The sequence below is a fragment of the Pyrus communis genome, chromosome 10 (genome assembly GCF_041283825.1).
Source record: "Pyrus communis isolate YQ-2024b chromosome 10, ASM4128382v1, whole genome shotgun sequence".
NCBI lineage: Eukaryota > Viridiplantae > Streptophyta > Magnoliopsida > Rosales > Rosaceae > Pyrus > Pyrus communis.
The window spans coordinates 16,431,115-16,445,755 of record NC_142574.1 but is presented as its reverse complement, the minus strand read 5'-3'; the positions used below and the strand labels follow the sequence as shown (position 1 = coordinate 16,445,755).

The 14,641-nt window shown below is 36.7% G+C and overlaps 1 long non-coding RNA gene across 2 annotated transcripts; it reads left to right on the top strand.

Moving 5' to 3' along the window:
• The first annotated feature begins 3,471 nt into the window (after positions 1–3,471).
• Positions 3,472–5,840, top strand: LOC148693600 (uncharacterized). 2 transcript variants are annotated; one of them, XR_015951994.1, is made up of 4 exons: positions 3,472–3,854; positions 3,956–4,025; positions 4,633–4,694; positions 5,029–5,840. It is a non-coding gene; the product is annotated as an uncharacterized LOC148693600 (long non-coding RNA). The 2 variants fall into 2 exon arrangements; XR_015951993.1 differs by having other exon boundaries at positions 4,633–5,840.
• The last annotated feature ends 8,801 nt before the right edge of the window (positions 5,841–14,641 follow it).

Below are 14,641 nucleotides of genomic sequence, written 5' to 3'. Positions count from 1 at the left end.
CCACCATCGCCCCCGTTGCCGCCACCACAGCCATCACAATCGCCACCACCACCATTGCCATCACTATTGTTGCCAGTACCGTTGCCATCATCGTTGCCACCACCACCACCATCACCACCATATCCATACTTGCCAACACCTCCATCACAACCATAATTGACAACTATCGCCGCCCTTACCACCATTGTTACCTTTATACCCCAACCACCACACTTCACTATTAGCACCACCATCATACCTCCACCTTTGTTGATGCCATAACTATTGCCTCTGCCACTACCTACACCACTGCCCTTGTCATCGCTGTCATCGCCACCACCCTCACTCGCAAGTTATTTTTTTTCATTATATATTACCTTTTTTTTTATATAAAATGCTTTTACAATACTTTTCATACTCAATATACTTTTAAAAGACAATTTATTAAACGTCCAACCGCTTTATTTTACAATTAATTATTCATAAAGTACAACAAAATCAAATTTTTAAAAGAGCACGGCAATTCCAAATTAGCACTTAGTTAGCATATCAATAAAGGGTGGGCATCAATTCTTAGCAAAAAAATGCGTAGGCATCAATATAGCTGATGCAAGCTTCGATGGCCAATTTAGTTTCGTTTTGACGTTTTTATTTTTCGTAAATGATCCTCAACCAAACCGGACCGATCACTTACATGTTTGTTTTTATAGTACTACTTTATTTTGCACATGTGCTACTCTTAGTGGCTTACCACCAAGTACAATATGAAATTAATAATAAAACTTAAATTTATCAATAAACCCACACCGTATAATTAAACCTACCATCACTTCTTGTTTATCCTACGTTCATTCCGACCCGACTCAAACCCTAATAGATGTTGCAGACACCAAATTTCTTGGATGCTAAACCCTTTCTATGGGTAGAAGTATTAATAAATTGTTTGTCATATTAGAAAGAAAAAACTGTTTCTTTTGGCATTACAATTTGTTGACATGCTAGTTTGTCCTCCCATATTAAACAAGCATTATTTACCGTGCTCTCTGACCTTTCATGAATAAGTTGTTAGCCCATGAAAATTGAGGCCTTTGTTTTACTATGAAGATTATATGAAAAAGATCAAATAAGATGCACACATAGGAGATGCCATAGTGCTGTAAAAAGGCTCCAGTTGGAAATTTGAACTTAAATAAGATGCAGTGAAGCAATTGGTAGGAAAATTCGGAGAAAATTTTCAAAAAGCTCTGTCACTAAAGAGCTAAAAACTAGGAGGAGACAAGGGACTAAGTACCGGTTTGGTACTCAGCTGTTTTTATAAAAAGTGAGTATAAAAAAAAGTTGAGCTCAAAAATGTGTTTGGTAAACAATTTAAAACAGCTTATTTTCACAGTTTTGAGTAAAAAAAACTGAAAACGTGAAGCAGCAAAAATGAGCTTTGAAAAAAAGCTGAAAACGTGAAGCGGCATAAATGTTGGATTATGATTTCTTGTTAAATGTTGGATTATGATTTTTTATTAAACGTTGGATTATATGTTTAAGAAAAAGTTTATAAATGTATTTCTTTTAAAAATAAAGTATATTTAGTAATTCACCTTTATTTGTTAAGAAAATTAAATTAATGGCACATCTAGTATTATACTCTTTTTGGTCATTTCACACAGTCACAGTTGTTTTACAGAAAAGTTTACCAAATACTATAATATGGCTTTCCAAAAGCACTTTTACAAAAAAGTTTACCAAACACTCTATTACTTTATTTCACAGCTACTTATTCTCACAGCACAGCAGAATCAGTTTTTTTTCAAAGCACAGCAATACCAAGCCAGCCCTAAAGGACCGAAAAGATTTTTGATCTCGAGTTTCCTTAAAAACACAACCTTTGAAGTATCTTCTATTGCTCAAGAAAATCTATTATTCCTACATGCAAATAAAATCACGGGGAGATGAATATCAAGAAAACAAGAAAATTTAAAAGTGTTAGGTTTTAAGAAGATTCATAAACAAGTAGAAACTTCATCAAATTATTTAGTTTGAGATTTTATTTTCTAAATGGGTGTAAAAATAAATCTACATTTTGAATTGGGTTTGAGAGGGTAGTTTAGATAATAATTTTGGGTTTAAAGAGATATTAATTCTTTAATTAAAAATAACAAGGGTTTAAAGAGTAAGTTAGGTGTAAAAAGAAGTTGCATGAGTTCAAATAAAATTTCTCTATTGAATTTAGGATGGTTAAATGTACTAGAAAATTAAAAATATTTAGCAAAAGTTATATATATTGCGCAATTGGGATTAAAAATTCAAAAATATGTTAAATAAAAAAACGATTATGTTATGGCCATATGGCTTGAACCAAACTAATCGTATTATATATAACCAAATCTAATCACTATACTGTAATTGGTTTGGTCATGCTTTTGGAGTAAAACTGATCCAATTTGGACCCTTCTCTCCCTAATATAAAATGACAAATTGAGACTTGGACCGTTCTCACATGTCAACCTTACAAACAGCTTCAATTCAATTTAACTTCTTTTTTCATTGTAGGAAGTCAAATTTGAAAACTCTTCCAATGTTAAAAAAAATAAATAAATACTTATAACCAATAGGCTTATTATATTAACATCTCATAAATTGTTGCATGAACTCCACATATTTCATATACCCCACATTTACTTTTCAATTAAAAATTATCTTAATACACTTCATGTACTTCCCCATAATACCCTCACACCCCACATTCTCAATATACACCTTACATTTTCTATATACACCCCACATTTTCTATACACCCCACATTTCACAAATCTTATAACATTGATTTTTAATTTTAAGGACTAAATATAAACATTTGGACGTTTAGTTTGCCACTTGATTTCAAATTGAATGATTTGAAAAATGTTTAGATTCATTTGAACGTTTCAATAATAATAATAATAATAATAATAATCATAATAATTTCAAAACTACCATGCTGTATCCATTTTCTTGTGCATATTTTGTCCAAATCAAGTTGATCTGCAATAAAGCATCTTAGTATAGTGCAAGAAAGCAACTTATGAATGCCATTGACTCACTCTGCAATCAATTCGGGGGCCATGGCTTTTAAATTATAAGATTCATAAGTGCTAAGTCTTGAATTATGAGATTAAGTAGGACTTCGGGGGCCATGGCTTTTGGCCCCACTCTGCATTCTGTTCATGATCTCCCAGAAGAATATGGCCATACTATATTCTACAACCACTACCTAATTGAAAATCACCATTAAAAAATGTTACACCCCACCCCCAATTATTTTGTAAATTTCATATTTTTCCCCAAAAGGTTTTTGAAAATTTCTTTTTGGTCCCTTATCCTAATCTAATCCGGACCCTTTATCTCGATTTCTCTTCTCCCCCACGCTGCCACGTGGTAAACACCAAACTCCTATTCTCTTTCTTTTTTCCTGATCTCCATGTCTCTCTTACTCTTGCTGTCTCTCTGTCACTCTCTGTCTCACCCTCCCTTAACTCTCTCTCCCTCTCGGCTCTCTCCATCTCCGGCTCTCTCCGAGGGCTTTTCTCACCAACAAACAACACCACCATCCTTGAGCTCCCTTCCGGCATCATTGAAACTTGACAAAGGCAAAAGAGTTACCGAGCTCCGGTATGGAGGATGAGCTTCGAAGTCTTTTCTCGAATTCCAATCACGATGGTAAGTTCTAAACCCTTTTGATCGTCATTCCCTTGTCACTGGTTGAAAAGTAACCCCTTTGTACTTGGTTTGGACGTCAAAACCAAGAAGAACCAGTTCGGGGATACTTTCTCAGTTTTTCGGTGAGCACCACCCCTTTCGAGGCAATTTCCGGCCAAACCATGGCGAATTGGCCCGCGTGCAAGGTATCAATCTCTTCATCTCGTCGAGTACTACAACTTTCCTTTTTGTTTCACCCAATTTTGTTGAGTATTGAAGAAGTTATATCCATTTGTATCTTACCCAGTTTCCAGCGGATACCCGTGGATTCCAGGCCGTTTTCCGACCAACTCCTGCCACGATGACGGGAACCAAGGGTATATTTCGATTTCGTACCTTTGGGGCTTCAATTTGGTATATTGAATGACATATTTTGGTTGAGTTTTGAGCTCCATCGGAGCTTGGGAATTCTCTGGCCGAAATCCGACCTTCTCCTTCCTTGGAACTTGGTGACCCACCAAACCCAAGGCCTTTAGGCCTTTCCTGCTGAGCCCAACCCAAAGCCATTTCCTTTTTATTTTAATTTTAGTTAAATTGTTTTAAACCAATTAGGGCCCTTTGGGCCATTTTCTATTAAGGGCTTGAGCCCGATCCCCCTAAACCCTTTCAGAACAGGCCTTCGGGCCTTGGGAAAACTAGGGCCTTCGGCCTGTGTAGCAAAACCCTAAACCCTTGGGCTTTAGGACCTAAGCCCTAATCCAGATCCAAACCTTAAGCCCAAGACCCTTTGACTCGGTCAACGGTAAGCATTGACTTTTACTTAACCGGTCAACGGTCAACGTTGACTTTTCATTGATTTTTTCGAGTCTTCATCCGAGACCTTCCTAGGCTAATTTCATCGTCCTAAACACGTTTTCGATGTCTATTTCTCCAAAATAAGTCGTTTGAGTAGAGTTTGACTAAATGTACCCTTTATGTGCTTAGGGGCAATTAATTGTGGCGTTTCCGTCTTCGTTAATTGCGTGGCTCTTCGGCAGCTGAGTAATGTGAGTGGACCCCTTCTAAAATTACATGATTTCATAGTTTAATTGCATAAATGAAAAGCATGCCTTACGAGTTTATGGATTGATTTTATGTTAAGCATGTTTATCGAAATGTTGATTATCGTCTCGTTATTTTGTAAGGAATTAATTGTTGGCCTATATTGAGCTATATTTTAATATATCGTATTTTCTATAAAAACCATGAACTGTTAGACTATCTGATGGATGACGATAGGATGCTAGAACATGTTTTAGAAACCCCTCTTTATAGTATAGACGATGGATGACTTTATGAAGTGGTTATTTATGAGAGGCGTAACTATTTGTGCATACCTAGTGGACACTATGCCGCCTGGGGCGAGGATCTGGTGTTGGCAGTTAGGCTGGGAGAAATAATCCCTAGCTACGAGCTGAGGGACACGGAGCAGGCATTGGGCCAGGAGTTGGTAATCTCTGGCTACGAGCACAAAGACCATGGTACTGGCATAGGGTCGAGAGTTATATTTATTTAGTGATCTTACTAGCAGCACACCACACTTACGAGACGATCTGTGAGATGATTGATATTTTGATTTTCGTGATGTTTTTCCGCGATATGTCTTTTGAGATGTTTTTGGCATGCTAGGGTTTTCAGTAAACCTATCACTTATTATGCTAGTAGTTTTCATTATTAAAACTTGGGGGTTAGTATGTTCACAACTGTTTTTGTATTATGTATGTATATAAACTTGGTCCATTCACCTTTGTTTTGCGCCCCCATTCAAGTCTTAGAATCGAGGCATACAATCCCGACGTCAAGGCACTTCAACATCGACATCTTCGAGTCGTCTCGGTGTAGGACCCATTCCTTTATTCATTCAATTTTATATTATTTCTTTTAGTATTCTAATTAGCTGTATGCTTTGAACATGTTTCTAAATTGTTAATTCATTGTATTTCAATTCATAACCCTTATTTATTTCTTATTCTTAGCTTTTGTATCAATTAATGGCTTTGATCACCCTCAGGTGTCGGTCAGCACGTGTCTATCCTAGTATTCGGGCAATATCAAGGTTGGGGCGTGTCAAAAAAAGCCTTATTTTTTAAAATGTACTCTCGCTGGCACTCAATATGTTTCAGTTCAGTTTCTAAATCAAGGCATATCATTTAGCTGGTGGTTACATTATTTAGACCTAGTAATAGCTTAAATCGTTCCACACTATCTTGGTAGTTGGCGTAAAGGTGTCGAGCTTATTTACTACAAGAGTATGCCAATTTTGTGCAACCGGTGGCATGGGATGTGCTAGTGCCAAAGGTAGTAGTACAAAACAAAAGGAGTCTATTAGTTTTCAAAAACAACATTTCATGTTGCAAAAAAAGTAAGTCAACTGTTAGTACCTGTATAAAGTGACTATCATTGACTAACCAATAGCAATGTCAGGAAGATTAGTGGCCTCATCTCCTAATACATATAAAGGTAGGAATGAGAGACATTGCAAACAGAATAAAAAAATCACCACTACACAACATGAAGCTATAAAATGGCCCATATATGGCATGTTCATCCAATAGAGTTCCGGTGCATATGAATCTTCAAAATAGTCAAGTGTTGGGTCAATCTTAGCACGCCTCTCTTTCCAACCAAAAGCTTGCTCATATAGGAATGGGCAACCACGTACTTCTGTCAATAGGTCCTTATGTGCCATTGGCCATAAATCTTGACCAAATCCCATTACCTCAGCTATGACTCCATATCCACAATTATCATCTCCAAGGACATCAATCGCAATAGTAATGTGTTGCCTTATTGCCTCAGGGAATTGTCTCGTATATTGATGCGTGACTCTATGCCATTCAAGACACTATAAATAACTATGGTTATACACCCCACACTCAACCTCAAATTTCCATTCATCTCCTTCTCCAATGTTTACTCCTTTCAACATAAACGGGCATCTGCATTTTTTTAGTACAAGTATTCTTGGGTTTTTTCTTCTTATTATTATTTGCATTAGAATTTTGGTCATTAATATCAGACTTCCTCAATATGGATTGATACTCGCCATGTCTCTCATAAGCAAATGTTATTCGAGCTCTCTTCCTCCTTTAGTCAACCCTCCTGCATCAGACCCATTGATGACAATAACCATATTATTCCATTTTTCTTGTGTGTGAGTCCAATCAAGCAAATCATTTTTACTTTAGAACACCTGTACATACAGAATCATTGTCATTTTCCACTAACAAAATGTTTGCAGACATGCTCAGATTCCAACCTATATGATGTTCCTTATTATGAACCTAATGCACTATGCTGCATAAAAGAATGCAAGAGTTTCCATGAAATTCACAAATGCACATTGAGTAATGAGTCTAGTTACAGAATCCTTGATAGATTAAAGACTTTGGAAATCTAATTATAATTGAAGGACCAAAAAAAGTATAGAATACAAGAAATAAAGTCTAACCATTTGTAAGGGTTTAATAATATACTAAAAATAGTTACCTCGTCAGTATTAAATGCATTTGTGTAATCGACGACACTTGTTGCAACCTTAATGTCCCCTGTAAAGGTATTGCCTTGTATGCTATCCTGTTTAAATACACCAAAAATTTGTATCAAATCCTCATTTATTTACTAAGAATCATACACCTTAATTATTTGCTAAGAATCATACAACTCAATATCAATATTAGTCTTATGCTTTAATTGGTAAAGGGAGGCATCGTCTTATGCTTTAATCAATAAAACTTTTAATTTGGACAAAAAAATGCCGATTGGAATTTTGACAAAAGATGCAGCCTAAGATTTAAGGCATATGTGAGTTTGTTTGCAATTCCACCATTGAAACCCATATGCGTCTGCTTTTAATATTTAGTGGTAATTTTAGGTGTTTAATTGTTCATATAATCCATGTGATCCCTAAAAGACGAATACGAACGTAGAAGCTTAAATAATGCAGCAAAAGTAGGATTAAATAATTATTGACGTCGTTGAAATCACTAAAACAATGAAAAATACGAATTCTTACCTCATGTGAAGTTTTCGAAACATCGATTTCATATTCCATTCGTCAAAAATATTTTTTCTCAATCAACATGTCTGTAGTTTCATTGGTTAGGGTTTGGTTGAACAATGAGGGTGGGAGGGGTTTTGATAGTTGAAGAAGATAAATAATACGCTAAAAGTAATTTGGGGGTGTATTTAGAAATTTTTTATTTTTTTTAACCTAATAGGTTCAAAATTGTCATTGCATAATAGGGTACATAAGTCATTTAATATTAAATTTTAATGTAGGATGCATTCGGGAAATTTGGACCCCATATAGAATTATAACCATCCTTTTAATTTTATTATAATTAGAACCAAAAGTTGATATAAAAAAACTAATATACCATTTTGACAATGAGGGAAGCAATTACACCCACCATTGCAAAGAATAGAGCTGTAACCACAAAACTCGTTTTGGTGTTATCTGATTCCAACACCTTATCTTTTGGAAATCAACTCCGCAAATAGTTGATCTACAGAAAGGACAATCCTTTTTCTATAAGTCTTGTTACAGATCAGAGCTCAATTTGATTTTAATGTGTACTTAAATCCAATTTGATTTTCAACAAAGAGAAATGCAAGAGGGAAAGAAAGGGGGAGAGCTTACTGCTTAGTGGTTACCTTGAATAAATGATATGATTGTCTTCGAAAAACAAATTGTAACATTGCGTGAGGCTCCAAACTCTGGGTTTTGCTGGGATGGGAAGAAGATGACAAAGATTGGGATTTTTGAAAAATTTAGAAAAGTAACTGTTAATATCAGATGGAAAAATAACCAAGAGCTTAATAAAACTTCTCATCAAAAATTGGTTGAGTTTTTGAGCTTTTTGAGAGGGTTGGAATTGTCTAGGTTGCTGAAGTGAGGTTTTGAATTTCTTTGGATTTGTTTAGTAAAAAGTTTTAATCATAAGGGTGTATTAGTACTTTTATATTAGATTTTGGTTATAATTATCATAAATTTAAAAAGGTGGCTATAATTCTATATAAAGTTCTAATTTTGGTTATTTTTCCAAATTTCCCAATGCATTCAACGTTTTGTGGAATGCTAATATAAAAAGCCTAACAATAAGATTATTTAATTTTTTTACTTGATCGCATTATAATCAAATTACAAATTCCAAATAAAGAATATTTGATTGAATTATACCTGATCATCCATCTCCATCAAACCTCTCATTGCAACCCTAGCTAGGTCCCTTGTGCAGTAGCACTCGGAGGAACTTAGGGTAATTAGCGCGGGAGGAAGTGGCTCAAAAGAGAATTGTCTTTGTCCTCACATTTGCTTAAGAAACACAACAAATCACTCCTCTTCTCCGTTTTCCTCCTTCCGCCGCCAACGTACCTCCCCGAAGATCCGAGCTGCTTGCATTGAGGTTCTCTTTTCATCGGTGTACCATTTGAAATCCACAGTTCTTCCTTACTCAACTGATCATCTCCTTGAAGTGTCATTAAAAGCACTTAGAAAAGGGTCGGAGAAGGTATCGGACACAATTTTAATTCAAGGGTTTTTAACACAAATGGTCTCTGAAATTTACCATCACCATCAAGATGTTCACTGAAATTGAAAATCAATCAATATAGTTCCTAAAAATAGGTGTCGCAAATCAATGTGATCAATCCATCATAATTTTGTTAAAAATTCCATTAAGTACTGATGTGGCACATAAATGGGCCACCACAAGACTTACGGGTTCTTATTACAAAATAGTCCTTGAAATTGACTCACACCATCAAGATGGTCCCTAAAATTCAAAATCGATGAAAGTAGTCCTTGAAAATAGATGTTGCAAATCAATATGATTCTTCCGCCACAATTTTGTAAATTTTAATAATTAATTAAAAAAGTTTTCTAAATACCTTTTTGCACAATAGAATTTTTTTTTCTTATAGGACCTACTCCAAAGAGAGATCCCTTCCTTAAATTCTCAAACGCACAAGGCTTAACCAAGACCTAAGAGGGGGTTTGGGAATAGTTTTCAACCAACAATAGATGCACCTCGATTATAACCTCATTATCTCAAGGCAAACCTCGCCGTTCTTTGAGTCACCAAACCACCAGGGAAGTGCCAAACACGCCCTCCAAAATTAAGGTTGTGAGTATGTTGATCGCCTAAATGTTAACAGTGATGTCCTAGAAGTTGTTGTCAATCAGCCAAACCGTCACCAAATGTGATCTCAATCCAGGTTCAATTCGGTGAAGAGTGTCGGAGTGTGTAAAGATGGGTGTATTGAGATTTTTTTTTATAGAATAGACAGCGAAGGAGGTAGAGGAATGTGGACTGGGAATTGAGGTGATTGCAGGACTGGGTTTTTGGGTTCACAATTTTTTATTAACTATTAAATTATTAAACCTATTTGTAATTTTTTTTAATATAATTAGAGACTTGTGTGATCCATTTATGTGTCACATCAACGCATAACATAATTTTTGACAAAACAGTGACGGAATAACTACATTGATTTGGGACACTTACTTGCTAGACTACTTGATCGATTTTGAATTTCAAGAACCATTTTGATGTTGCAGGTCTATTCCAGGGACCATTTTGATGTCGTTTGTCAATTTCAAGGATCATTTGTGAGAAAAAAAAATTACTTATGGGACTCATTTATGTGTCACATCATCACTTAATAGAATTTTTAACAGAATTGTGACGGAAAGACCACATTGATTTGCGACACCTATTTTCAGGAACTATATTGACTGATTTTCAATTTCAGGGATCATCTTGATAGTGAGGGTCAATTTCAGGGATCATTTGTAATTATAAATAAAATAAAATAAAATAAAATAAAAACCCTTTAATTTATTAGTTAATGTCTTTATGCCTTGGTATTAAATATTAATGATCCTCGAATACTGAGCGGAAGACGTATGTTGTTCTTCAGGAAAAGATGGCAAGTGCAAAGCTAATGGGGTATCTAATGGCTAGTGATGATGCAATCTTAGAAAGTATATCACCATGATTAGTAGAAGCAAGATCGACACTGTCGAGTATAACTCTGACAAATCCTTTGGTCGAGCTACGGCAAGTCTGCGGAAAGTTGCTAGCATGCCTAACCCCATGAGTTGGTCCCGATCACAGTACAGAAGATTACAACAGCTTCATTTTTCATTTGGTTTGCTGTAGCCGTATATGGATGTACAGTTTTGTTGTATTTTGAGTTCACAGATACTGTAAATGGTAGCTGTGTAATGGAAAATATGTTGCAATGGAAAAGTTGGATGGTTTCTCTGCCTTATTTCTTTACACACTTTCCTAATTTTTAATTTTATTTTTAATCAAGATTCTAAAATACGGTAGAACCTAGTCGGGCGGCGGGCTGGGGCTTAGTGCCTAGATACTTAGGCAAAGGCTAGGTGGGGGCCTGGTCGGACTAGGTAGATTTAAATAAATTTATTATGTATTGTATAAATAAGTGTGCCTATTTATTCTTTAAAAAAAAAAACACATAATTGTATTGGGTTATAAATTGAAAAATAAAATGATATATAAATTATAAAGTATTAGAACATAATATAAACATGGGGAGCAAGCATATAATGAGTGTTTATCCAAGTATTCAATAAGTTTCTTACATTTTATTGACAAAATAAAATGCAAAAATAAAAGTTATCGATTTTTTGTCTAAGTAAGAGTTGCAACTTAGGCAGGTGTCTAGGCAAACGCCTTGGCGGACGCCTAACTGGGTCTAAGCGCACTTTCTTAATTTTCAAATGCCTAAGGACTAAACGGGGGGATGGCCAACCACCTAGTGCCTAGGCGAGGATTTTTATAACAGTGTTTTTAATACAACCGATAGTGGGAGAATGAATAATCAAACTTGAGACCTCGGGTGCTGTGGGAGGATAAAATCCGGTTTCAACTCATGGGCCAATACCAACCATCCAAAGAGATGATGTTGTGCAAGACAAGAAGAAACATGCTAACTCATTCTCATTCGTGCATGGGAAGGGAAACGTGTCAGACGTTGCACGAAGAGTTCAGAAAAGGGAGAAAGAGGTAGATAACCACCTCCACTATGGAGGACCACTAAGGAAGAGAGAGAGAAGGACATGTCGTGGTACTTGTTCTCTAAGCATCGTAGTCTTATAAATATAGAGATGAGTCAAAAACCAAGATACACAAACAAAACCCTAGACTGGAGAACATAAATTCAATTAACTGACTTGAGCATCAGAGTATCTCTTACGAATTCCCCCGCCTAGACATGGCTCCAGAGAAAGACCGTTCGTGGACGCCTCTTACGAAGGATTCGGTGAGCGTGAGGATTACGGTCAACGAATCTGTGGAGGTATTTCCTTGTGTAAGAAATTTCACTCCAACAGTTGGCGCCGTCTATGGGAACGAAATAAAATCAAGTTACAAACATGACTGGATCCACACTAGAAGTTCTGAATCCTTCCAGAGATGTAAGGACTCAATCAGTGCACGTGAGGTCTCAATCCCAAAACAGTGAACCCAGTCTTGTCATGGAACAATTTAGAAAGCTAACGAAGGAATTGCATGAAACAAAAAAGAAAACAAAAGAGGCTTTGAAAAAGGCCGATGCAAGAAACGCAATGGAAGATGTGACTAGCACCAAGAGACAGCGTGCAGAAGAAGAAGATAAAGAGGACAACTTCAATAGAGCGTCATCCAGCAATCGCATTGAGGTAACAAAAAATAGGGCAAAGATGATCACAAGGAAAAAGAATCGAAGAAGGTAAAAGACGTCGATATGTGAGAGCAAATTGAAAAAAATTGTAAAGGGTTACAAGCCACAGACCTCAGCATAACTTGCCTTAGAAGCAGCCATACAAATCTGCAAATCGCTATTCACAGAAGCCATCCTGAAAGCTAAGAAACCTGACAAGTTCACCCAACCAAAGTTCAAGTTGTTTGAAGGCACAACTAACCTCGTCGAGCACATTTACCACTTCCAACAGCAGATGAAAATTGAAGGAGACGACGAGGCCCTCCTATGCAAGTTATTCCCCTCAAGTCTTTCGGGATCATCTTTAACTTGGTTCAGACAACTGAAACCAAAGTCTATCAGAAGTTTCACGGAGCTTAGTGAAGCATTCATATTTCAAGAGTTGCTAAAATTTTTTAGGTGCAACATGGATGTTTTTGCGTGGTCTCATAGGGATATGTCGGGGATTGACTTGGAGGTGACATGTCACCAGCTGAGCGTTCATATAAGTTGTCCTCCACACCAGCAAAAGTATAGGAAATTTACACCAGAACGAAATCAGATTATCAGCACAACAGGTGAGAAACTCTTTGAAGTTGGATTCATTCATGATGTCTGATGCCCAACTTGGGTTTCGAACGTCGACATGGTGGGCAAGAAATAGAAGGCCTGTGTGTGTGGATTACACCAATCTAAATTGACCAAACAGTGGATGCTACGACCGGGTACACTTTGTCTTTCTTAGATTCTTATTCCGGTTATAACCAAATTCTTATTACGATTGAAGATCAAGAAAAAACTGCTTTTATCACTGAGCGCAGATTGTATTGTTACAGTATAATGTCTTTCAGACTTAAGAACAATGGCTAGACTTATCAAAGGTTAGTGAACAAGATGTTTAAAAATCAAATTGGAAATACAATGGAGATGTACATTGATGATATGGTCGTCAAAAGCATCGAAAGGTATCAACACATCGATCGTGTACACAACATTTTCGACGCATTAAGAATATATCGCATGCGGCTTAACCCAGCAAAATGTGCATGTGCATTCAGTGTATCATCTGGTCAATTCTTAGGGCACATAGTGAACAAACGAGGAATTGAACCAAAACCAGCGAAAGTTGAAGCCTTGTGCAACATGCCGGATCCATTAACACCTATAGACATCCAACTATTAACTGGGCGAATTGCTTCCTTTAGACGCTTCATCTCATGATCATTTGACCGATGCAAACTTTTTTTCTAGACATACGAAACCAAAAATGAGATGTGTGGGGGCATGAGCAAAAGGACGCTTTCGAACGGTTGAAGAAGTATCTCACAAGCCCATTGTTGTTGACTATTCCCAAACAAGGGGAGCTGTTGTGCATGTATTTGGCCGTAAGCAAAGAGGCAGTAAGTGCTACGTTATTCAGAGAGGAAGGTGTGGTTTAGCAACCCATATTTCACGTGAGCAAAAGTTTAATTAATGCAAAAAATAGGTATTTACCCACTGAGAAGTTGGTGTTGGCCTTAGTAACCACAAAGAATAAGCTTCATCAGTACTTCGAGGCACACACCATTATGGTGTTAACTAATCAACCGATCAGGGCTATTTTATCTAAACTAGACCTATCAGGAAGAATTGCAAAGTGGGACATCGAATTTAGTTCTTTCAACATAAAGTATCGGCCCTGGAGTGCAGTCAAAGGTCAAGTAATTGCTGACTTCCTTATAGAGTGTTATCCTTGTGAAAGTTTGCAGGGTGAATGCGAGGAAATTATGGAAGTTGACCCTAGCGAAACCAAGTGGGAGATGTATGTGGATGGGTCGTCCAAACAAGCAGGAACGGGGGCAGGGATCATTTTAATTTCCCTTGAAGGGGTAGACCTAAAGTGTTTAGTCCAGTTGGATTTTCCTACATCAAATAATGTGGCGGAATACGAAGCCCTGATATTAGGCCTCTAACTTGCAAAACAATTAAAGATAAGTCATGTTACCATGCATAGTGATTCACAACTCATAGTCGCCCAAACAACTGAAGAGTACACGACTAAAGATACGAGGATGGAGGCATACTAGCATCTAGTTAGGGTTGGCGAATAGATTCAATATTTTAAACTGAAGCAGATACCTAAAAAGATGAACGAGATAGTAGACCAGCTAGAGTGTGCTGCGTCAGCTGCGCAAGAGAACCTACGGGTAACCAAAGTAGAATGTTTGCACTCTCCGAGAATTAGGATAGTGGAACCAGATGT